At 39.0% G+C, this 24,572-nt stretch overlaps 1 long non-coding RNA gene across 5 annotated transcripts; it reads left to right on the top strand.

The window, feature by feature from the left end:
• The first annotated feature begins 3,092 nt into the window (after positions 1-3,092).
• Positions 3,093-19,896, top strand: LOC311300053. Of its 5 annotated transcripts, none has more exons than XR_014629226.1 (6): positions 3,093-3,422; positions 11,425-11,586; positions 11,790-11,889; positions 13,153-13,256; positions 13,359-13,500; positions 15,273-19,896. It is a non-coding gene; the product is annotated as an uncharacterized lncRNA (long non-coding RNA). The 5 variants fall into 5 exon arrangements; XR_014629227.1 differs by having other exon boundaries at positions 11,790-12,097; XR_014629228.1 differs by having other exon boundaries at positions 11,790-13,256; positions 15,273-16,171; positions 18,925-19,896.
• Positions 19,897-24,572: the final 4,676 nt, after the last annotated feature.

Below are 24,572 nucleotides of genomic sequence, written 5' to 3'. Positions count from 1 at the left end.
GTTCGTCGGTTTGGTGTGTCCCTATACCTTAATACTCTAATGAATGGTAGTTGATATGCAGATGCAAAGTTACTTAGTTAGTAGAATGTCTAAAGTAGACTATCGAAATAAAGTGTTACCAAAATAAATGTATGCAAAAATAGTATATTGAATATGTACTGTATTGAACTTCATATTTATATTTGATTGTTGTTTTAAAATAGAAAAGCAAAGTTTGTCAAAAAAATAATTTTAGCTTTATAAAAACTTGCTTTAAAAACTTAACTAAAAAGCCTTGAAGTTAGAATGTGTATAGACCAAATAGAAACCAAGCTAACAGAGAACGACCTTTGGCTAACGTTCTGGCAAGTTTCTCTCCAAGTTATGAACAAACATTATTCCAGTAACGTTAATAGAACATTTGTTCAAAGTTATAGGTGTTTAATAATGCTCTCAAAACAGTATCACAAAAACGTTATTTATAGGCTATGGAACTTTTTTTCTGAAACATTTTAGTTGGATGTTAGTCTAACATTTTTAAATGTTACTACTAGTTTCAAAATAGGTAGCAAACATTAAAAAGTAATGTTTCCATAATGTTAGCAATATGATAAAATGGAATGTTCCATAACGTTCGCATAATCAAGAAGAAAAACATTTGAAAACTGATGTTTTAAACGTTCAGAGAACATTCAGAAATAATGTTTTAATAACGTAATGGGAACATTAGCAAAACATTTTTGGAATATTTTGTTGGTTGGTTGGATGGATGAATGGATGGATGGATAGATAAATAGATGCAAACGCACGCACGCATGCACACACACACACACACACACACACACACACACACACACGCAGTGATGTCCGCAGTGTAGTCTGGGCCCCTCCTTCCTCCCCGGACCCCCCTCTGGCCTGGTATCTGTTAGACAGCTTGTGTGGCTCAGGCTGAGATTGTCCGTAGACAGGGCTGCAGTAACGGCTGCTTACCGCCAGCCCCGCAGCTGTCTGTGCACGATGACCCCGTGTGTGAGACCCCCCCCTCTGCTGCTTCCCAGGCTGGGAGGGGGTCATGGATTACAACCGAGGACGTGTAGCCACCACACTCCCAATCCTGTACTTACAAAACACATACACATGGCCCACCCCCAACCCCTGCCCTGGAGCAGCTCTGATCAGAGGAAGCTGGGATGGGTGTGTGTATGTCTTGAGTGTGTGTCTGTGCAACTGTGCATTCATATGCAGACCAAGTGTGTGTGAATATATATCATGTCACACGCTCTCCCCCTAAAAAATTGTATAGGGTATATAGCCAGTGGGTTTGAGTATTACATTTTGACGCATAACTTCCTGCATTGTTTAACTACAGACATGAATGGTAATTAAAATCAAGCATCTTGTTGAGGAGAGATGTGCTATTGCTGTTCTATTGCTTCTCGGTTCAGATTTAGAATTTCCACCTATGATTATAAAATAGGAGAAAAAATACCATAGGCACCTTCGCAATACATTAGCAACCACCCAGAACACCTTTGCCACTGTATTTGCTAAAAACAATAGCAATCGCATAACAATACCATAGCATTCCTTTGTTAAAAAAGCATACATTTAAATTAAATGTACTTATTACAGAAATAATATCTTTTAAAATATATGCTTCCGTGTTAAAGCTACACTGTGTAGGATTTTCTCCCATCTAGCGGTGAAATTGTTTATGACTTCCAACTGAATATTACTTTCTAGCCCCTCCCATTCCAAGGGCGTTCAAGGGCGTTTTAACTCCTACGGTGGCCGTATTATTTCAAATCTGCCGGCAGTCGCGAGTAATCTCCCCCTCGCATTAGTCACGGTGCCACTGAGTGTAAAAACGCTAAAGGCAAAGCTTGAATTTCCAGGTATGTCCCTCTTTGGGTAATGCATTTTCAAGATGGAGGCGCAACATGGCTGCCGCCAGTCGAGCGACTCACTCGTATGTATTCTAAATGGCAGATTCTACGCTTACGAGAATACTTGATTAGTTGGTAGAAGTAATTACACATTATTGAGCACATATCATTTTAAAAAAGTGTTTTTTGCTAAGAATCAACTTAATAAATTACACAGTGTAGCTTTAACTGAATGCTAGTGTTTTTGGACGCTCAAATGCTAAATGTTATCTGCATTTAGATAAAAATTTTATTGCATAAATGTATATTAAATACAATTAGTTGAACCTCAGAGTGCTTTTTTGACCCACTTATGTTGGATTTAAGAACATCTTTATAAGTAATTTCATAATTATTTATATTGTTGAAATAATTTACTGGCAAGTGTTTAAGGAAAACTAAATAGGCCTGTACTTTAATGTAATTTCTGTTGGAACTTGTATGTCATGTTTTAAATATATTTTAGTACATTTAAAATATATTAACTTTAAATCTAATATTGAATAACACACTACAGTTAAAATTGTAATCAAGTACTTTACATGTGCTTTAGTATGTAGTCAACATATAAAAATAGTGCGCTTCTTTAAAACGCATCAAAAGATTATGTACTTTTAAAACATAACTTTTATTTTGACAGTATTAAGTGCACTTTGTTACTTAAGTGCGTTAAGAAACAGTCATGAAAGTACTCAGTATTTATTAATATTTTATTATCTTCAAGTTCAGTTTTGTTTTTAATCTACTTTTAATATTTAAAGTACAATACAAGTGCACATTCAGTACAATGAAACACACTTCCTCTTCCCAAATGTTGTAACGTTTTTCACAGGCAGGCGCCACTCATATTTTCTTAGTACACAACTAAACCCGTGGGTTACTAGGCACCTACTAAGGTTGTAGATGTGTGCTAGAAACCATTCAGAACATGCTAGTAACTGCATAGCAATATAGCATTGTGACATTTTTCACAGGCATTTCTAAAAAAATTCATATTCAAGCTACAACTTTCTTAGCACACAACTGAAGTCAGCACATACTAAAAACCTCCTCTGAATCTGTCACACGCGGTTTGTTGCTACAAGCAGAAGCGCAATGCTGCCCTAACAGGAAGTGGGCAACTGCCTCTGTGGTGACCCTTCAACAAGCCTGAGAAAAAGAACCGAGCATAAGCTGACTGAGGCTTAAGCAATTATACTTCACTTTTTTCTCTCCAAGAAACGTAAGCTCAAGTAAAAACGAGAAAGCAAACATTTGCCTTTCAGAGACATTATTTTCATGCCATTGTGTTGCTTATTTATGGAACTTATTATATCGGGCTGCTCCGTAATGCCATGTGAAAACAGCTTACACGGTTCCTGCACATTCCCTAACTTTGTTTAACCTGCACAGTATGCCGTTTATTTTCTTGAGCTGAGGAGAGGACAAGGAAGCACAGTTTCCCTGGCAGAGAGAAACCTGTCGACACTGGAGTAAAGCTGGGTGTTATCATCTGCACGACTCTACCAACAAACTGAGGTGGGAGGATTGAGCCCTCTCACTCTGTCACACATTACAAACATACTGCGGAAGTACAGTACAGTGATGCTATCAGATGATATTGAATATCATGGTACTAAATAATGACAATATTCATATGCCATGGTATTCACATTATACTCCAATGTGCTTTAAAGAAAACTAGTAAAAGTTGAAGGTCAGTAACATTTATTTAATACAAAAAAAGAGAATGCATTAAATTGAGCAAAAGTGACACACTGTAAAAAAAGATTTTTTGGTGAAGTAAATACTACTGAAAAAAAAACAATGTAATTTACATGAAAAAGTTAGTTCAGGCAAGAATTAAAAAAACTAAGTAAATTCCATATCAGTACTTAATTCAAGCGAGTAGAAATGAAAGCGTAAATATCAACTCGATAAAATTAAGTAAAAATTACTCAACTTTTCTGATACTGGGGTTCCCATCATGCACTGGACCTTGAATAATTAATGAGGTTCATTTTTCACTGTTTTCCAGCTGTATTTACACTGTTTTATCATTGCTTTTGTTGTCAGGATTAGTAACTTGCCATTTTGTGACATTTCGAGTAAATTTTCTGCTCAAAATGACACATTCAAACACAAAAATGATCCATCAAATGTTACCGTCATTGTGTATTGTCTACCAAGTATTGAGGCATTTGCATTCACATGAGATTTAACATCTGACATGAAGTAGTATACATTTTCTGAGTGAAAAACGTAAATCCTACTCCAAATTTTTTTCAGTGCAGTAAAGACTTTTACATTGTTAACAAAAGATTTCTATTTCAAATAAACTGTTCTTTTGACCTATTTGAGCTTATATAATACTATTATGTGACACTGAAGACTAATGGCTGCTGAAAATTCATCTTTGCCATCACAGGAATAAAAATACATTTAGAAATATATTAAAATAGAAAGCAGTTGTTATATATCAATATTAAGTAATATATTAATATATAGTAATATTTCACAATATTACTGTAGTTTTAATCAAATACAGCCTTTGTCAGACCTCTTTCAAAACATTAAAAAATCTTAGTGAAACCAGAGTTTGGAAGGTAGTGTGTGTGTACAAAACTGATTTAAAAAGGGGTTCTGCAAATATTAACCATAGTTTTAGCAAACAACTCAAATTGATACTTTTTTATATTTGTTTCAGTAACAATATATAATGTAGCACAAGATACAAGATGCAGAATGCCACTCCAAATACACATTTTTGGACCGTACCAGAAGTCACAAAATTATGAAAGAATAAATTGAATTTTCCAGTTAAATATTTATTCTCACATAATTTTGTGACTTCTATGTAAATTTCCACTATTCGCTCTTTTCTTCTCTCCAAGAAACCGGTACGGTCCAATAATTTGCATTTGGAGTGGCATTCTGTACTTTTCTTCTAGTGAAAATTCTTCTAAAGTCACACTTCCTCTTCTTCTGTGTGATTGCTGATATCTCACTAGATTATTGGTCCAGATAGCCTCGTTCTTCTGTAAGGTAGTTTCACTTATCTTGTGCGACATTATATAATGCAACAAATATCAAAAAGTATCAAGTGTAGTTGTTTGCTCATAAATCTCCTTCTCTCTCTTTGCCCCTCTCTCCTATATGTATACCAAGATTTGGATTGTTCTAGAATAACAGTTCTAGAAAATTCCAGAAAATTCCAGAATGTTCTCAACAGTGTAAGAAAGTTCCAGAAAGTTCTAAACAATTCTATAAAAGTGCTACTTACTTATAAGACGTAAAGTTTGTTATATGGTTGTTCCAATTTTTCATCTGGAGTGACCTTAGGGCCTTTTTCATTGTTTTTAAGCAAAAGTTCGTCGATTTATGATACAGGAAATCTTATTTGAAAATTTTGAAAAATAATTTTAGAAAAAAACCTGCTTTACAAATACGCACAAACACTTTCAATACAAACTCAATCTCCTGCTCCTTCTCTCACATACACGCTCCCTTTGTCCCATGAGGAGCAAATTCCCAGGCAGTTTTGGGGCGGATTGGTTTCTGTCTCACCCAGCCACACTGCACTGTAGGTAACAACGCATTGTTCTCCAGCTGGGTCCCGACTGGGGAAGGGTTACAGGAAAGAGGGTGGTGAGAGAGGGAGAAGCTGGCCTGCAAGAACCTGAATGGAGTTTTGTCTCGGCTGTGCGCAGAAGCAATCCGATCTGGTGGGAAACCTTTGAGACGACCACAGAGTCACAAATAGAACAACAGGAACTAGGGACAATCACAGACTGCCCCATAAAAGAGGCACTATCCCCGAGTGAGATAGTCAGCCAGCTCTTGCCTTCCTCTCACACATGTGCTCAGTCTAATACAATATTAGATCTGATTTAAAGTTATGTACAAAGAGGGCTTAAAAGTATATTGGACAATTAAATAACAAATAAAAATGTGTGATTGTCATTGTAAGGAAAAAATAAATTGGACGTGGGAGTATCAAACTTAAACAGCTTTATTTATACAAAATACAACAAAACACCCCAATTTACATAATTGTGGCAAAATGATATGTAGCAAAACTCAAATTGTTAAATCGTCCATACAAGACGATTCACTAGAATAAATTTGACATTCCTACGTGACATCTGAGAGAAATTACTCTTTGAGATGAACCAGTTGACTAAAATGACCTGGGCTGCGTTTCTCAAAAGCATCGAAAGGCTAAGTAGATCGTAGAACCATTAACACCGATGGTCTCTACGATCAACTTAGCTCATGATGCTTTTGAGAAATGCAGCCCTGGTCTTTCCTATGTTAGAGATAGCCGTTTGAGATGAACCAATTCACTAGAATGAACTGGTCTTTTCTTTGCTACATATGAGAGAGAGTACCATTTTTGATGAATCGATTCACTCAAATGAACTGGACATTCCTACACTACATTTGGGGGCGTTTTAGATGAACCGATTCACTAGAGCGATTTAGATTTCCGATGCTCCATATGAAAGAGAGTACCGTTTGGGACGAACCGATTCACTAGTGAACTGAATATTCCTAATTTTCAAATGAGAGAAAGGACCGCTTGGGATGAACCGATTCACTAGGGTGAAATGGACTTTCCTACACTACATATGAGAGAGAGTAGCCTACTGTTTGGAATGAACTGATTCACTAGAATGAACGGGACATTCCTACACTGCATTTGAGGGTGTTGGAGATTGACCGATTCACTAGAGCGATTTAGACTTTCTGACGCTACATATAAAGCTCCGTTCACACTACAAGCGACAAAGCGACACGATACCATTCATTTCAATGGGGAGCGGGCGATTTCCGGCGACACGCGCGACAGTGACCGCTGGCGACTGGATGGGGCGTGTCCAGCGACGCGACAAAGTTGAGATCTGTTCAAATTTATGCAAATGAAGAGCGACTTAGCGGGAGCGACAACCAATAGAAGTGAAGTCAGTAGGGCGTGCGTGATCCGTCACTCTTCAATGCCGAGTCGGACCGAAGCTAGATGAATGAGAAGTTTATTTTAGCAGTCAGAAACTGTCCAATAATTTATGATATGTCTCCGTGTACATACAGTGGTACTCGCCGTGCTGACTCCGAGCCTGAATGGTTTCGTGAACTCAGAAAGACCAGTATTTGCCCATTTGCTGCAGTTAAATAGCCGCGATAGCAAAGAGCACTCGCTGTTTCTCATTCATCTTTAATATTATGCATTTTATGTACTGATTCCATTTATATTTAGACTTTTCCTTCCAAAATGTTAGCTTGTAGCGGCAAGAAAACAGATTTGTTGTCTACAACATGGAGTAACATCTGTGAATGTCACTCACAAACATTACTAGGCAACCAGTAGTGGGAACCATAGATATCATATATAAAGGCTAGATGTCTCGTGCGCACTGCTGGCCAATGGAGGTCGACGTCCGCACGTGGCGGCCATCTTGCGACAGTGTACTCGCTCACTACTTCAATGGTGCATGTACTTTTAAATAACCATAACTTGCTCATTTTTCTACCGATTTTCAAACGGTTTGGTTTGTTATAAACGTCAGAGATGTAGTTATGACACTGCATACATACACTGCATACATATGAAAAATTATAACATACATTTTCAAGCATTCGGAATTATAGCCACGTTAATAACGTTTGTAAGAAACCAAACCGTTTGTAAATCCGTCAAGATTTCAGCGAGATAAGAGGATTTGTGTGCGTGCTGATCATTCACCTTAATGCACAGAGCACTGTCACAAGATGGCCGAACGATGATGCCGGAAGTGACTGCGCCATAAGACATCTAGCGTTTATATATGATATCTATGGTGGGAACGCCCACTAAAGACCTCACTGCCAGCCACTGGCGACATGCAGCGACAAAGTCGCTTGTAGTGTGAACGCAGCTTCTGAGAGTGAACTGTTTGGGACAACCGATTCACTAGAATGAAGTAATTTTTCCTACTGTAGGCCTACATATGAGAGAAACAACCATTTGAAATGAACCAATACACTAGAACAAATCTGATATTCTACTTACTGTATGAGAGACAGAGAATGCAGAGGTGAGCACGCTTCCTTGATTCCCTCAGCTTAGACATTAAAGAGCGATGTAGCGTTTATGTTGGCCAAACCGTGAGTCAATGGATAAAACTGGATAAATGAGCTCCTTCCTGGAAAAGCCACACTAATGTGAAAATAGCTGAACTGCAGTTGAAAAGTTACTCCCCAACAGTGGTTCCCAGTTCATTTCAGTGAATCAATTTAATCAGTTTTTACCTTTATAATAATATATAAGAAAATATAATATTATAAAGGTATTTCTCAGTTAGGCTTCTCATTAGGGGGGGAAGCCGGTTCTTCTTTTAGCAGAACCTTTATTACCTCTCTTGAGCATGTCTACTAACGTCATTCCTTGTCACGAAACACATCATATTTTCCAAATGCATATGTTCTCGGATTAATGACATCCTCTGAAGCTGCAACTGCTGGGTGTGTTTGGAGTTCAGTTGAAAAAAAAATTCACAGTACTGATGTGTCCCATAAGTCGGCTGTTGTGATTTCGTCTTCTTTATTGTTGTCTTGGGCTACTGATGTCACTTCCCCTGCCGTAATAAAGGAGAGCAGCCGTTGGCCCCAGCAGGATCCAGCTGTTCTCGCACATGGTTGAGCTGTGCGGTAATACTCAGAAGACACAGGAAAAACAAGAAAGAGATCACTGGAGTTCAGCACATCTCCGTCACTGCGTGTCAATTGTTATGGGGACTGTACATTATTGTAAACACTGTAAAGTAGGCTATCATGAATTCAAGCTCAGCTGGGGCTCGGGATGGATGTTTGAGAGAAATGAGAAAAGTTAACAGATCCTCTGACATAAACCATGTCAAAATGTGTGATTTCCTTTGATGTCTTAAAGGGATAGTTCACCCCCCCCCCCAAAAAAAAATTCTTTCATTAATTACTCACCCTCATGTTGTTCCAATCACTTAAGTCTTTCATTCATCTTTTGAACACAAATGAAGATCTTTTTGATGAAATCTGAGAGCTTTCTGTCCCTCCATAGACAGCTATGCAACTGACACTTTGATTCTTCAAAACGTTCATTAAGATTGTAAAACTTACCCATTTGATTTGAGCGGATTAGTCAAAAAAATTTCTGAAGAGACACGATCGCTTTATATTTAAGCTTTTATTCACATATAAACATTCATTAACGAAACACATCAGTTATGATGCGTGAGAACCAATGAGGTTCATTCTCGTGTTATACGCAGCACGTTTGAGCTTCCGCCAACCAATTGAGCTTCAGTTTATGTTCGCTGATCAATGTTTATATGTGAATAAAAGTCTAAATTCAATCTGTTCATCATATAAAGCGATCGAGTCTCTTTAGAAAATTTGGACTGAACAAAAAATTCATATGGATTAGTTTTACGATCTCTTTATGAACTTTTTGAAGCATCAGATTTTCAGTTGCGTAGCTATCAATGGAGGGACAAAAAGTTTGCAGATTTCATCAAAAAGATGATCATGTGTGTTCTGAAGATAAACGGGTTTGGAACGACAAGGTGAGTAATTATTGACAGATTTTTCATTTGTGTGTGAACTAACCCTTTAAAGGAAGAGTTCACTTAGAAAACTGGATAACCAATAGCATCAGTGATATCCAACGAGGTGCGTGTTCGCTATATTTGAACATACACAAACGTAAATTATATTTGAGAGATACGGCGCTGCTGATTTAATGATAATAGATAGACTAATCAACAGCACAAACCAATGATTAAATGATTAATTTAAGTAGTTATTGTGTATGGGAAAGTCAGATGCAGAGCTGTCCCACCCTCTTAAGTGTAGAGAGAAGATGAATCCATCCAGCTTTTGGTAGTCAGCATATCCACACAGATGTTCTTCTTGGCACCTCAGCATGACCGGGTGAGCCTCAAAACCCTGGTGAGAACTTCCTCTGTGGGCCACAGCAGTGAGAGAGGACAGGGTGGATAAAAAAGGGGGGAAAATTGCTTTAGTTGATTTACATGTAAGAAATTGTGAATTGCACTTGTTTGTGCAAAATCTAAGGAGTTAGGGGTGACAAGGTCGTTGCTATGTGGTTGCTAAGATTAAGTAGTTTTAGAAGGTTGCTAGGCAGTTGATACCCTGACAGCGTCTACCCATATCCGGGCAACATCAGGTACCACATGTGGATTCCACGCATACCAGATGTGGGCCGGATCTGGGCCGACACTATGTTGCTGTCTGGGTAGGTGCTGTTGGTGATCAAGGTCTAAAAGTTTGTATGGTTTTGTGCACACAAGTCAAAAAAAAATTCAAATGCAAACTTTAAAGGGTTAGTTCACACACAAATTAAAATGATTCCATAATTCACTCACCCTCAGCCATGCTAGGTGTTTACAGTATGACTTCTGTCAGCCAAACACAATCTGGCTCTTCTAAGCTTTATAATGGGAGTGAATGGTACCCTAGATTTTGAAGCCCCCAAAAAGCACATCCATCCAACAAAAAAGTAATCCATATGGTTCCAGGGGGTTCTGAAGAGAAGCGATGTGTTTTTGTAAGAAAAATATCCATATTTATAACTTTATAAACTATAATCACTGGCTTCCATTACAGTCGTACGCGAGTCTTGACCTCTGACCCGACACATGACGTATTGACGAACGTGATTGCGCAGAGAACAGAGCAAAGGCTTTTTTTTAAATGTAACGCATATCAAAATAAAAAAAGACATGAAATAAAATACATGAAAAAACATGAAGAATTTAAAATTGACTCATGTTCAATTAATGAACTTTTGCACTTTAAAATGTTTAAAAAATCAAATCAAACAAGGCTTTGTCAAGTCAACATTAAAATTTTGCTTTTGTAGTTAAAAATGAATTATATTCGTGAAATTTCAATTAATTTTACTTACTTAACATATCACAAATGTGAATCCATAAATGCATCGGATTTGTAAATACTGGATTTGCAACAGATGTCATTTGAAAAAAAATGTTTGTATGAATTTGTACCATGTGATACAAATTAAAACATACAAATTTAAGCATGAAGGTTCACCTCTCAATGTAACTGTCAGTGATGTAAGCAGATCAAATGAGAACATATTCATATGAATTACCCGCAAATTTACCAAAACATAAAATAGTTGCATGAGGGGGTATTGGATAGTGTGTGGTCTTTTGCTTTTCACATTTCACAAATTAAGCAGATTTGAGTTAGAAATGCCCCAAAAATTGCTGATTGTCTGAATTGCTGAAAAGTCCAATATATTCTGGTCTCTATGGTTCTTCTCCCTCTTTCAGTCTATGGGATCATTTGCCCAAATTGATGTATAACAGGCAAAAATCTAATTGTTTACAGTAGAAAAGAAACAGCACATAATACTAATACTTAGTGGTTTAAAAAATATGTATACAATAAGTTCTTAGCCAGCACCACTAAAGGCTTCATAAATTGTTATTGACGGAGAGAGAAACATGGATGTTCAAACCTGTGCTTCTATTCTCCTCAGAACTCAGTTTGCCGGTCAAAGCCAAGTTGTCCGTTTTCCCCCGGGCCGTGTGACGGGCCAGGCGCCGGGAGGTCCGGACCTGCCTGACAGAACCTGCCTCTCCCATTGCATCAGACCGCGTGACTGCCAGACTAGGAACAGACTCATTCACTCCATACAATGGTTCGTAATGCCTGACACATAAACCTTTGAGTCATTGTTTGCAGTAAAGTAGCTCTGAATGAGAAGAATACATAGCCAACAATTCCTCTAAGAGGGCTACATCTATGTCAAGGCGACCTGTGTTTTTCTAGAACTTCTCCTCACCCTGGCAACTGATGTCCTCTTAATATCTCACTATTTAAAATGGAACTTTCTACTTATAGACAGGAATGTCAACTTTGACTGCAAGAACCTTCACTGGCAGAGCCGCAACAATGGCATGCTGAGCACAAAGTGGAAATTCGGACGGTTCGCTTGATGTGGGTGAGGTTTTAAAAAACATCCTTGTGAAAACTTGGATTACAAAAAGATTGAAAGAGAGAAGTGGTTTTAAATTGTGGACCAACGACAAAGCTGCAAAAGCCAAGAATAACCAAGCTGTTCCTCAGTGGGCCAGACGCGCTGCAGGCGACAGAAAAGAGGGGCTCTGAGAATCCCCCTGACCACACCCTAACCACCAGTGAGAAAGAATGTGGGTAAAAAGAAACAGACATACAGAAAGAAGACAGAAAGTTGATTGGAAATAGCATGGAGATTCTTGTTGTTTTCCGTCACTCTCAGGCCTTAACCACACCACACACGCAGAGGGGCCACAGTAAAGGACAGGGCCCCATCTAAAACACAGCATTGATCTCCTTCAAAGAGCTCATGTTAACTGCTGGAGTTAACTGCTCTCTACTTACCACACAGCCTTTTCAGAAGGCAGTTCAGTCTAAAGCTGTGGTCATATTTACCGCTGTTCTGCGAATTTTCACAAATTCACTCATTTCAATCCACCTTATTTTGCAAAGTGGAAGTAAGCTATTTTCTCTGAACATGTGAGACATCCTATTAATTAGCTGCTATAACTAGAAGAATAACAGTGCAGTACATTTTTAAACTATTTGCTCTACAAACCAATGCGTTTATAATTATGATAATAAATTGAAGTAATATGATAACAAATACCAGTTTATATTATCAAGCAGCATAACAGGCTGTTTTTGTACAGCTAAAGTAACTGGAAGCGGATGACACAGGAAGCCTCGCACATTCAAGTTACAAATGGCCGCACCCGCTCTTACGTTAAAAATAAGGTGGATCGGGAGTTTTGCGCGAAGGCAAAAGTTTGCCCCATGCAGATTTCGCAATGAGTTAAGTCGTTCACTTGGATTTGCCTCATTGAGCAACAGAAAGCTGAATGGCTTGAAAGTGACTTCTGTGTGAGATATCGCTACACTACTGACAATACACAATGAACCTTTTTTTGCCCTCAAAATTTCTTTAATGTGACCTCACCTCTAGGCTTAAAACACACTCTATGCAAGTACATGAATGCAACCATTTCTTTACATCATGCAAGCTATGTTGTCAATGCATTCTGAAAAGTGACAAATATGCAAGTAATACATGTCACATTTTCAGCATTGCCACTAGAGGCACTATAGCGAGCATTAGCGTAAACTTGGTTTCTACTTCTATAGTTAGTTTTTTCTCTGCCAGGTTAAAGCAACACTATGGAACTTTTCCTCTGCGGTCCCCCTACAGGTTGGATGCGGAATTGTCCATTACCGCTGTCGTAAATCATTTAGCCACACACGCCCACTGTTTATCCAGCACCGGCTTTGGAATGAATGATGTCCACAGACAAGGTAGAGTATGATGCATGATTTTATGAAAGTATGATGTATTGCAACATCAAAAACGAAGAAAAACTAAATAGTCAAATTTGTCGTTTTCTTATGTCTCATTAGAACTACACAAATGCGACCCGATCTGGCAATCTTACATAGTGTGGTTATAGCAGATACAGGACCGCAAAGCGGAGGCATAATGCCTTTCACCCTGTCACGACTTGATGAACCACTGAAACGATTTTGGAAACATTCTTTTAAGGTAAGAAATGTTACATAGTGTTGCTTTAACTGTTGTCATGGCGGAGCAACAGTTTGAATCATATATATGTCTATGTAGATGACACGTCAGCGCACCCGCCATCTTGGAACAGTCAGCGTGTCGTCACTCACAGTAAGAGTTAAAGGAGCCATATGTAAGATTGTGGCCAAAACTGGTACTGCAATCACTTTCAAATTACTGTAGAGCGGTGTATCCTATCTAGCCTGACTACGTCAGACTTCTTACTTCCGCTCAATTTCATTTCGCTTCTGTACTTAGTCTGAGACAGCGTAATAGCTTTCCGTTTGCCTCCGGCCTGAAAACAGCCGGGCCAATCAACGAACAGAGGGCGGGCTGAGAGCCGTGACGTAGACGCTGATTGTACCGTGGATGCGTTGATTTTTACTTCACATAATCTGCATCATACATGTGTTTACAGTGGAAGTTAGATGCGGCTGAGCATGCGCATAACACACACCATAACCAAACGTTATGTGATTGGCTTACGGTTAACCAATGATTTTAAACTTCAGACAAGCGCCCCCCCCCCGCGAGAGAGAAAACACTTCTCTATTATGCCATTCCAGACTCTGTCTACGAAGCAAAGCGAAGTAGCAGAGTTTGGTATTACCAGGCTATATCCTATCCCCCCCTGTTTAGCAAAATCATCTGCTGAAGTTTATTGCACCTATACATCACCCTACCTGCATGACCAGACCTGCTGGAATGAACTCAGGGTGTAGGTGAGGTTAGTTCAATCTTGACAACTCTAAAAACTGTTTTAGCATGTTATTGAATATGGCCATGTTAATCTATTTGGTATTGGCAGACTAGATCTGCTACGCTGCTACTGCTGTTGATTATTTCTGCTGCTGCAAAGCAAGTATGGACTTGCTATTATATGTAATAGGTACACAGACACACTGCTGTTAGCATGTAAGATATGCTGCTGCTGCTGCTGCATTAATAGACATACATAAATCCTGTTGTAGATTTTGGCAGGTGGAGCTGGGGGAGGTGGAGGTTTTCAGAGGAACTCTGATTGCACGCTGCAGGACTATCTTAAAGCAAACACTGAACCAGACTATTTAAATAAAAAGCAAGCAATCTCATTGGTTGCAGGACCAGCAGAGGCCAATGAGCTTGTGCTATGCGGTAATTGCATGTAAAGGATCTATCAGCCTGCGCCCTCTAGAGTTCATGACTGAACTAGATATATCACCTAAGAGGAGATGACAATTACAGACAGGCTCTGTTTTTTTTTAAAGAGGAAGGGAGAGAAATAATAGATGAATGACAGAGTGGGCTGATGTTGGGTCCCGAAACTTTGAACAGTATTGTTCTCATGAAGTTTGGGTTTAGCGTAAATAACCTTCAGCTTGCCAGAAGCAATGTCAGCTCAGGTAACACTGGAGATGAGGAAGGTCAGATTTACAAAGATTTAAAGTCAAGATGAAACGGCTGTCGCAACCCATTTTACTGTAATCTGACATATTTATGAGTGAAACAGGATATTCAGCAACAACAAAAGTTTTTTTTATCCATAAAGAATTGGTTAGAGGGGTTTCCACCACATGGAAATTATGGTGGTGGAAATGATGTTTAAAACTTTTTTCTCGATTTGCAATAAGCGGCATTTTATTTTGTATAATAAAAGGAGACAAATATTTTTTGATAAAAAGCAACCTCTTATGTCTCTATGCATATCCAGCCTCTATCTTTCTATTTTATTCTCTCTCTTTTGCTCTGTGTTTCTCACTCCCTCTGCGTAGTTTTGGCAGTCACAAACAGGCCATCCTTGTGTGGACAAAGCAACTGCCGCACGGCCTGCGGGCTGATCCCATGACCCCTGACGACATGGGAAAGTGTTCCACTCAGCTGTCGGCCACCCCTCGTCCCAGCCGTGAGGCTCTCCTGAGAAACACACACTTCACATCAACAACGCGGCAGCTTCACTGTAACACATTATCTGTGCGACCTTCTGCATGAGAACGAGCGCAATAAAGCTGCGCAGAAATGTCAGAGAGCCATTGAGAGAACTCATTAGTGATAACTGTGTATGGGCCCACTGTACCACATGAAGGACTGGCCGTACTGCATTCATATGGCCTGTAGCTGTATACGTCCTGAGCCATATTGGCTATTCTGGTCTCGTTTTTTTCCCCGCGTGGTTCTCACAGCGGCTGAGGTCGGAGGAATTTGTGGTATCTGGGACCTCCGCAAGCGATGGGCGGTTTGAGACGTGATTGAGCGCAGGCCTGGTGGTTCCCATGTCACAGGGCTGACAGCAGTCTGTGGAGTTTGTTACCGGCTGTGTGCCCTCTGCACTGTCTGAGCCCCGCTGTGGCACTGCACACACACAGACGGGCAGAAAGACTGCACTCTCAGCTGCTAACCGAGACATACACACTTCTCACCTCACACAAATGTACAGTTACAAAAACCATTAGGCTACCAATGTGAATCACTTAGAACTGGCAAATAAAGGCCCTGATATACTTTAAGCGAAAATCGAAGACCGAACTGCTGTGACGTCGTATCGAACAAAGTCAGGCGGAAACAAGCTCGTTTGGAGTTCGAAACAGCTTCCCAAAGCTAACTTTCTGGAAAGGTTTGCTACGGCTGGTAAACACCATTGTACTACCATTGGTCTGTGGCGATTACGTAATAGGTGGGTGCGCGGAGGCTCCGCCTTCTTTCACGAAATCTTTTCCAGTTCATTTCTCCTGTTCCGTCTGTCACGTTCGGACATCCGCAAGTAAAAACATGAAGAGAGCTGCTTTATAGTAGAAAATGAAGTTGTACTTCTGATGAAATTAGACACTGACACTGTTTTTCATGTTTAATACAGTAAAGCTGCTTGATTATAAATAAACGTGACGTGACTTTACTAGAACGCCGAATTGCAGAGCTTGTGCAAACATATCCGTTGCTATGATCAGACGCTTTTCTTATGCTTTATTACAAAAATGCTTGTTGTTTTCTCAATTTTGTTGTGTGTTTATTTTGTTATTGAGAGAAAGCGCCCATCACATATTTACATATTCATCTAAACTTCGTTTTATCCCTAAACGAAGAACGAAAATGAACTAGTATATCTGGGCCATCAACATACATAGGCCTACCCTGGTAATCCAGAGTTCTCGCGAGAGCACAAGTTGAATTTGCTCAGCGAGTTACTCTGGTGTCGAGTAATGATGCTCATTAAATATGCCCCTCGATCTGAGCTGCACCAATCACATCGGGTTATCTGATATAGGCGGGCCAGAGGCGAGCTAAACAGATGAGCACAGCGCTGTGACATCGAAGTCATTAGTAAACATTGCAAGATGGCTATGGACGAACACCAGTTGTTTGAAACGGCTTTGGCCGCTACAATGAACGAGTTAGACTTGGCTTTTAATCTAAAACAGGAACAGAAGACGCAGCTCGAATCGTTCCTTTGCAAGAAGGACGTTTTTGCTGTTTCGCCGACCGGATACGGTAAGAGTATAATCAGAGAATGTCTAATAAGGTTAGCTCCGCTGGTAGCTGGGGTTTATTGTTGTGATTGGTCGTAGTGTTATCCAATTGCGTGCAGCGAGATTTTCAAATGCACGCTTGGTGCCGCCCCTCGAGCTATTATCTTTTAGATTTAGGTCTGGATTTCCAGGCTAACATAGGCCTACAAATCAACATACATACAAATTGTGCTAAATCAGTTGTGTCTGTTAATAGGGCCAGAAGGCATTATCTGAAGTCAGGATAAATTTGATTCAAGTATGCCCTGATTAATTTTTTTTATTAATTTTTAAAATTTGTATTATTATTACAGTAATATCACATTATTACATTTAATAATTATTATATTATATTATATTAATATTATATATTCATTTTTTATTATTTATTATTACATATACTGATATGCACATATATATTGTATGAATTTATTTTAGGGGAGAGTGGAACTAGTCATAGTCATTTTTTCCAAAGATAGACATACATAAACACACCTTACACTACAAAAAATAAACAAACAAACAAACTACTTTTATAGAACTTTGAACATTTCCACCTATTGCGGCAAGATGTAAATTTTTGTAGACATTTTAACTACATTTTAAAGAAATTACAAAGCACTAAACAAAATTGTAAAATATGTTACATACAAAAATATTTATAAAGCGTTTTTATATTTTATTTACTATTTCTCTCTCTCTCTCTATATATATATATATATGGCCAACAGCAATTAATAGACTGCATAAAATTACAACACATGAAAATACATATGACAGTTTTCCCTAATACAAGTGTCACAATCTGCATCCTTCTGACTATTTACACATCTATTATGAAAATATTTCATAGGATTTAAAAATGTAGACACATTTAAATTGTGCATAACACACTTATGAAATAAGATTTGGTTTATGTGCATGAATGACCAAAGAAATAAAATTCATAGTATACAATTTGACTAATTCCTTGAATACATTAACATTTAAGTCTGTATTGAAGGAATTAGTCAAACCGAGTGAGCATGGCAAGTGTTCAGAGCAGGAATTAGCTGACCCTCCCCCCTCGTCCTCTGACCTCTCCATCTCCCTCCTTCCTCCTCACGCTACTTGTTTTCTCTCCTTCATTGATCAGATGAGACACACAGATGCACAGGCAGTGAGAGACACACAGAGACCTGACATTGTGTCCTAATTGGTAAAGGGCAGAGCCGTACCTTTCATCAGACATGTGGCATGGGGAGTGCCGGAGCTGGGAGGGCCCACCACTCTCTCGTGTGCACAGCTGACTCCAGTTAATATTTCATAGCAAACAAATGGGAGCACATTCATGCCTGACGGGGGGGAAATGGGGTGCATGGTTTAAAGGGGTGTAATTACCCCAATTACACTGCTGTCAACGCTGGGTCAAACACACAGGCCTGGTCAGAGATAAGGGCGCTCGCCTCCGCCCCTTTCTTTACACTCTAATCCTGATCAGCCTTAATCTTTAACAGAGAAAACACTGAATTTATTGGAAGAATTGCTTAGTAAGGATGTGATATGCATTCATGTGTATGCATTCATTGTGTTAAAATAGTTCCTTCATTTCAAATTTCTGATCTTTTCAATGAATCATTTGAAAATGATCCTAATGATTAATTCCCAAATCACTCATTTTCGAGTTTAGCTCATTTCCTTACTCAGTAATCACTATGATATTTTATGATATACTGCTTTTTCATCTTTCTTCCTTGAATGTACCATTCCCTCTCAACTTCATGGAAATGAGCAGCTAGGACATTCTTCAAAATATATTTTTATTTTATGTTGCATAGAAGAAAGTCATGTTTGCAATGAGTAATTCTTCATGTTTAATCAATCTATTATCTATATCAGTATGCTGTATGATTCTCTGAAGTTTTCCTTTGTAATTGTGTTGCAGTACTTATCACAGTAAGAAGTCAAAACTGAAATAGCGTGAGGATGCCCTAAACCGAAGTCCACCAAAAGAGCGCCGTGAGGAATGAAAATAGCAAGCGGAAAGGCAGATGAGAGTGAAGGAGCAGGAGCGTCCCTCTTTGATGTAAATGAAAGGCCGGAATGATTGTGATGGGATGAAATTGGTGCTCTGTGGGGAACGCCATAGGGTACACACGGACTGAATGGGAGCCAGACCGAATACTAGAACACGATCTGTCAGATAAAAGGGTGTGGTGAGGGGACAGATAAGCTGAGCTGGATGTGTGTGAGGATGTATCTTTGTGTTTGTGTCTATGGCGACATCCAAAAAGGGAATAGTAGTTCATAGTTTGGGTTAGGGTTATTCTCATCACACACCCATGAACTGTTTATGGATTCTCTGATCAGGCAAAATTAGCATGATTAAGTTGAGACTGTCAGTTGCAATCTGATTGGCTAACTTCTGCGAAATACAGAAGTCAGGGTGTGCAGGGTTTTCATCAGTAAAACAACAACGCAAAGTCATGTTAATACGCTTATATGACGTAACAAAAACTGTTTGTTTTGCCAATGTTCAAGGCATAAAACCGCAGAGAGACTTTCAGTCAGTAAACAAGAATGACTGTATATACCGCTTTTTTTTTTTCTTTTTTTTTTATGATTTCCAATTTACTCACCCCTAAATGTCACATACTGTAGAAGAAAGTGTGGTGTCAGACGACCCCTTCGTTTTTAAGTGTATTTTTTGAGTGTAGTGGACAATAATTTATCCAGATAATCAAAAGTCTGGCTACTCCAGACTAAAGTATGTTTTGTGCATAGCTTTTATAATTAGCTTTATCTAAAAACTGTAGTTGTCTGCGGCATATCCCCATTTAGAGATACTTAGATAAACATGTGTGCCTGTTGATTTACACAGTTGTAGTTAGGTCTATATGTGTGTGTGTGTGTGTGTGTGTGTGTGTGTGTGTATTGTGTAATAAAAAATTGTGAATTATATGTCATGTTTATGTCATCAATTATATATATATAAGTTATATATGTTTATGTGTGTGTGTGTGTGTGTGTGTGTGTGTGTGTGTGTGTGTGTGTGTGTGTGTGTGTGTGGTAAGCCCTACGTTGTGTCCACTGTGGACACAACGTAGGGCTTACCACACACACACACACACACACACACACACACACACACACACACACACGACAGTCCGCACATAGATAGTAATTTTTTGTAAATGTAAAAATGCAAGTTTTCTGTGAGGGTTGTGTTTAGGGATAGGTTTAGGATTATACAATTTACAGTATTTGCAGTATAAAAATCATTATGTCTATGGAAATTCCCCACAGGACATTGAAACTCAACGCGTGTGTGTGTGTGTGTGTGTGTGTGTGTATAGCTGGGTAAAAGTATGTTTAAATTTGCATACATTTTGGTAGTAACTAGCTAGTTATTAATAGTTGAGGGCAGTGCAAGGGTGTTTATGGTGTGCAGTACATCTGATCCTTCATGTGTGTGCCTTGGATTTGAGTGTCGGGTTGTGCAAGTGTTAACGGCGTGTGTGTGTCTGTGTGCGTGAACACTGGGCTGGCGTGAGCAGGCCTGCTGCATATGAATGGCCCTGAACATTGACGGTCAGGTGGCCAGGCCTGCAAACAGGTGGTCACACACAGGCTCTAATTGTGCTGAAGGTCAAAATTACAAGACGTGTACTCGCACCACAGCACGAGAGAGAGAGAGAGAGAGAGAGACAGTAATGGAGGAACTGGATAAATTAAAAAGAGAGAAGGGGGACGAGGGAGGGATGGATAGGGGAGTGTGTGTTCATTCGCTGTCTGTAGATCACTGGCCGCTTGACCGTGTTGAGCGCTAATGGAGCTGGCAGGGCGGAATCAATTATTGGCCAGTGTGGATTTTCCCACAGGCTAGAGCTTGGGAAAGCCGGAGAGCTCTTCGGCCAAGACAGCTGGCACAGAGGAGCTACTGGGAAAAGAGCCGGTGCCCCTGAAACAAGGACCTTTCTCTCTGATACATTTGTGACAGACCATTAGTTATGTTTCTTTTCTCCTACACTGTGAGAAAACCAGCTAAACCTCATCACCTCTGCCGTCTTTATCGGAATTTACTTTAGAACATATAAGATCTAATATAGTGGGTGATTGTGACTCATAAAAGTCACATTGTCATGATTGTACTATGTTCCCACTTTATGCATAATTCATTACGGCTCACTACACAGTGCCATCCTGCCATCAAATGTAAAATAAATAAATAAATAAAAAGCAATGACATTGTGCTCTTTTTTTTTGTCATACTAATTTATTTTAAAGTACATTAAAATAATGCTATTCATCATTTCTGAGTTTATTTGGATATTTTTGGATACAGTCATCCTGATATTATAATAAAGTAAAACTCATTAAAACAATGTTATAAGTTTTTTTTAACAGACATTTTTAAATAAATACAAATTTTAATTATAAATTTTCACTTCACTGCTTCACTGTTTATTAAAAACTTTTGTCTGACAAATCACAATCATGTAGAAACATTAAAAAATTAAGAACAGGAATGATATCATGTAGATCCCCACAGACCATCATGACTGTGTCAAGGTCATTAAATAGAATTTTTTTATTTATACAATATATATGATATATAATATATTTTTATGACAAGGCAAGAATAGTTGCCTTAATAATAATATAAATTATATAAATTATAAAATAATATCAATTATTCATATTAGTGATTTTTAATATGTTTTTACCTCAAAAACATATTAAAATGTTTTTGAAAATAATGACACTATGATATCATTTTTTTTTAAATCCATGTACCCTTGTAATCTTTAATTAAAATAACTTCCCCTTCCTCTTGCAGCGACATCGCTTCTCTTCTCTGATGATGTGTTTACTGGCTTGACAACCTGTCACTCACATGACATCACAGCAATAGCAAACCGCAACCATTCAATGATCCAATCGATTCCCGATGAACTCTTGTCCTTGTTCATATGGCTTTTACGTTTCTCAAAAACCATATGAACCCAACATGAATATAAAGAGACATTTCTAACAACTTGACAAGTTTTAAACTAAATTTGAATTTGCAGGGGTTTTTTCTTGTCATTGACGCATATATAATATTATAAAAAGACATTTGAAAGCTGCAATTAACCAATCAGAATCAAGTACTCCAGAGAGCCCTGTAATAATATCAGTCAGTTTTCTGAAACATTTTCCATCATTGTTTTCGTGACCCATCAGCCTTCAAGCAGTGAGAGGTGAGAAGTCTTGATGTCTTTTAGACTTTTCCGCCCATTCAGATGCTGGTCTGGAGCTCATGTGAGGCTCAGCATCAAACCCAGGGCTCTGAATGGCCCTGCGAGGGTTCAGGGCCCTCTGAGTGATGTCATGTGTCACTCTGCACACAAGGAGAGGGGACGTGGCGAGCGCTGGGGCCATTGTGCAGCTGAACTGGACCTTAGGGGGGCTTTCAATAGCAACAGGCCGGTGACACAAACCCAGTCGAATGGGCAAACTAGACAGATTCAAAGAAAAGGGGACAAGGGTGGACAGACAGACAGGGAGAGAGATGTGTGTTCATGTGTCAGCATGCGGAGGGCCGAAGAGGAACTGCAGGGTTTGATTTCACCACTTGGTTTCAATTCATCCGAGACTCCCTCAAGGCATGTGACATTGATGCCACTCACCCAACCGTCATCACACATATAAACACTCATGCTCACTCACACACAAGCACATACATTAGTATCTTATGTAAATGAGGAACTTTGGAATGAAATAATACTTTTATTCAGCAAGGACTGTTTGAATTGATCAAAAAGATCAAAAGATCTATTCTAATTTCCATTTCAAATAACTTCTGTTCTTTTGAACTTTCTGATCATCCAAGAATCCTGAAAAGTGTAGTGCGGTTTCCACAAATATATTAAGCAATATTAAGTCTTATAATAAGGGCTTTTCCAGAGATAAATTGAGTAGTATTCGGCTGGTCATGTGATCTCAGCATGGCGGATCTCCATTGTGTACACTCTAAAAATGCTGGGTTGTTTCAACCCATTTTTTGGGTCAAATATGGACAAACCCATCCGTTGGAACTGGGAATTATGCGTTTCTATGGAAACACTATCAACACCTGAATTAATCTGCAGAGGTCAGGTGATACAGCGGTAACAAGTTGGAGCTCTCAGAAAATTCCCAGTATGCATTGAGTTGGAATCCCATAATTACGGTAATTACGACAAGGCGTGAATGCACCTAAACCTTTTTCAACACTGTAAAACTATTTTTCAAAGTTGTAAATAAAACAAAGATTATTCGTATACTATTTCAGTCTTTCTGCTTTAAAATGTCATGTTTAATTCAATGTGTTTCAGTGTAATTGTTTGTAATATTTCCTAACAATTTCTAAATTAAAAATATTTTGAAGTAATGCGGCTGTTACGATGGGTTCTGTTCTTGTGTTTGTTTTGGGTGGGCTTTGCACGTGTTTTAGCTCTGTTTCCTGTGTTTGTATTCATTCCAATGGTTTATCTTTGATTTAATTATGATTTTCACCTGTTATTCATTTCGTTGATTAGTTTGCCATGGTACTGAAACCCTGTGTTTGCTCAGTTCATTGTCCGTTCACGTTGCATCTTTACTGCTTGTTCTGTTCCTGTTTTGCCCAGAGTGCCAGCAATTAGATCCTGATCATCTCAAAATTGCCACAACCTGCATGTGACAGCTTATCGTAATTACGGTAATTACGAGATGAAAACATGCGACGGAGATGTTCACGTCCTTGGTCTCGAAATTATGCATTTCAATGGCAACACGTCAGAGCTCTCAGAGAATTCCCAGTATACAAGTTGTAATTACAATTTCTACAAGGACGTGAACACATTTCACAAGTCGTAATCTTGTAATTACCGTAATTACGACACCAATTCACCAATTATTTTTTAGTATAGGCCGATGATATGACTGATTTACATATTGGCCAAATTGTTATGGCAAGGCGACTTGGTCAGAGTATCTCTAAAACGGAAAGGCTTGTGTGTTGTTTCCGGTCAGCAGTGGTAAGAATTTGCAAACAGTGGTCAAAGGAGGGACAAACCACAAACTGACGACAGGATACTCTAGTCTGGGCAATGTTCTGCTGGAAAACCCTGGGTCCGGCCATTCATGTGGACGTAAATTTGAAACGTGCCAAACATTGTTGCAGACCAGGTACACCCCTTCATGACAATGGTGTTCCCTGGTGGAAGTGGCCTCTTTCAGCAGGATAATGCACCCTATACACACTGCACACATTGTTCAGGAATGGATTGGGGAACATGATGCAAAGAACAAAATCTTTCCCTGGTCTCCAAATTTCCCAGATCTCAATCCAATAGAGCATCTGTGGGATGTGCTGGACCAACAAGTTCGATCCACCGTGACTCCAACTCGAAACCTACAGGACTTGAAGGATCTGCCGGTAAAGTCCCGAAACCACAGTACACCTTCAAGGCTCTTGTAGAGTCCATGCCTCGGCGGGTCGGTGCTGTGGAAGACCAACAGCATATTAGGCAGGTGTTCATAATGTATTGGCTCATCGGTGTACATTTAAATGAAAAGTAAATTAAA

The sequence above is a fragment of the Rutilus rutilus genome (assembly GCF_951802725.1).
Source record: "Rutilus rutilus genome assembly, chromosome: 11".
Lineage (NCBI taxonomy): Eukaryota > Metazoa > Chordata > Actinopteri > Cypriniformes > Leuciscidae > Rutilus > Rutilus rutilus.
This window is presented reverse-complemented; position numbering and strand designations above follow the sequence as displayed.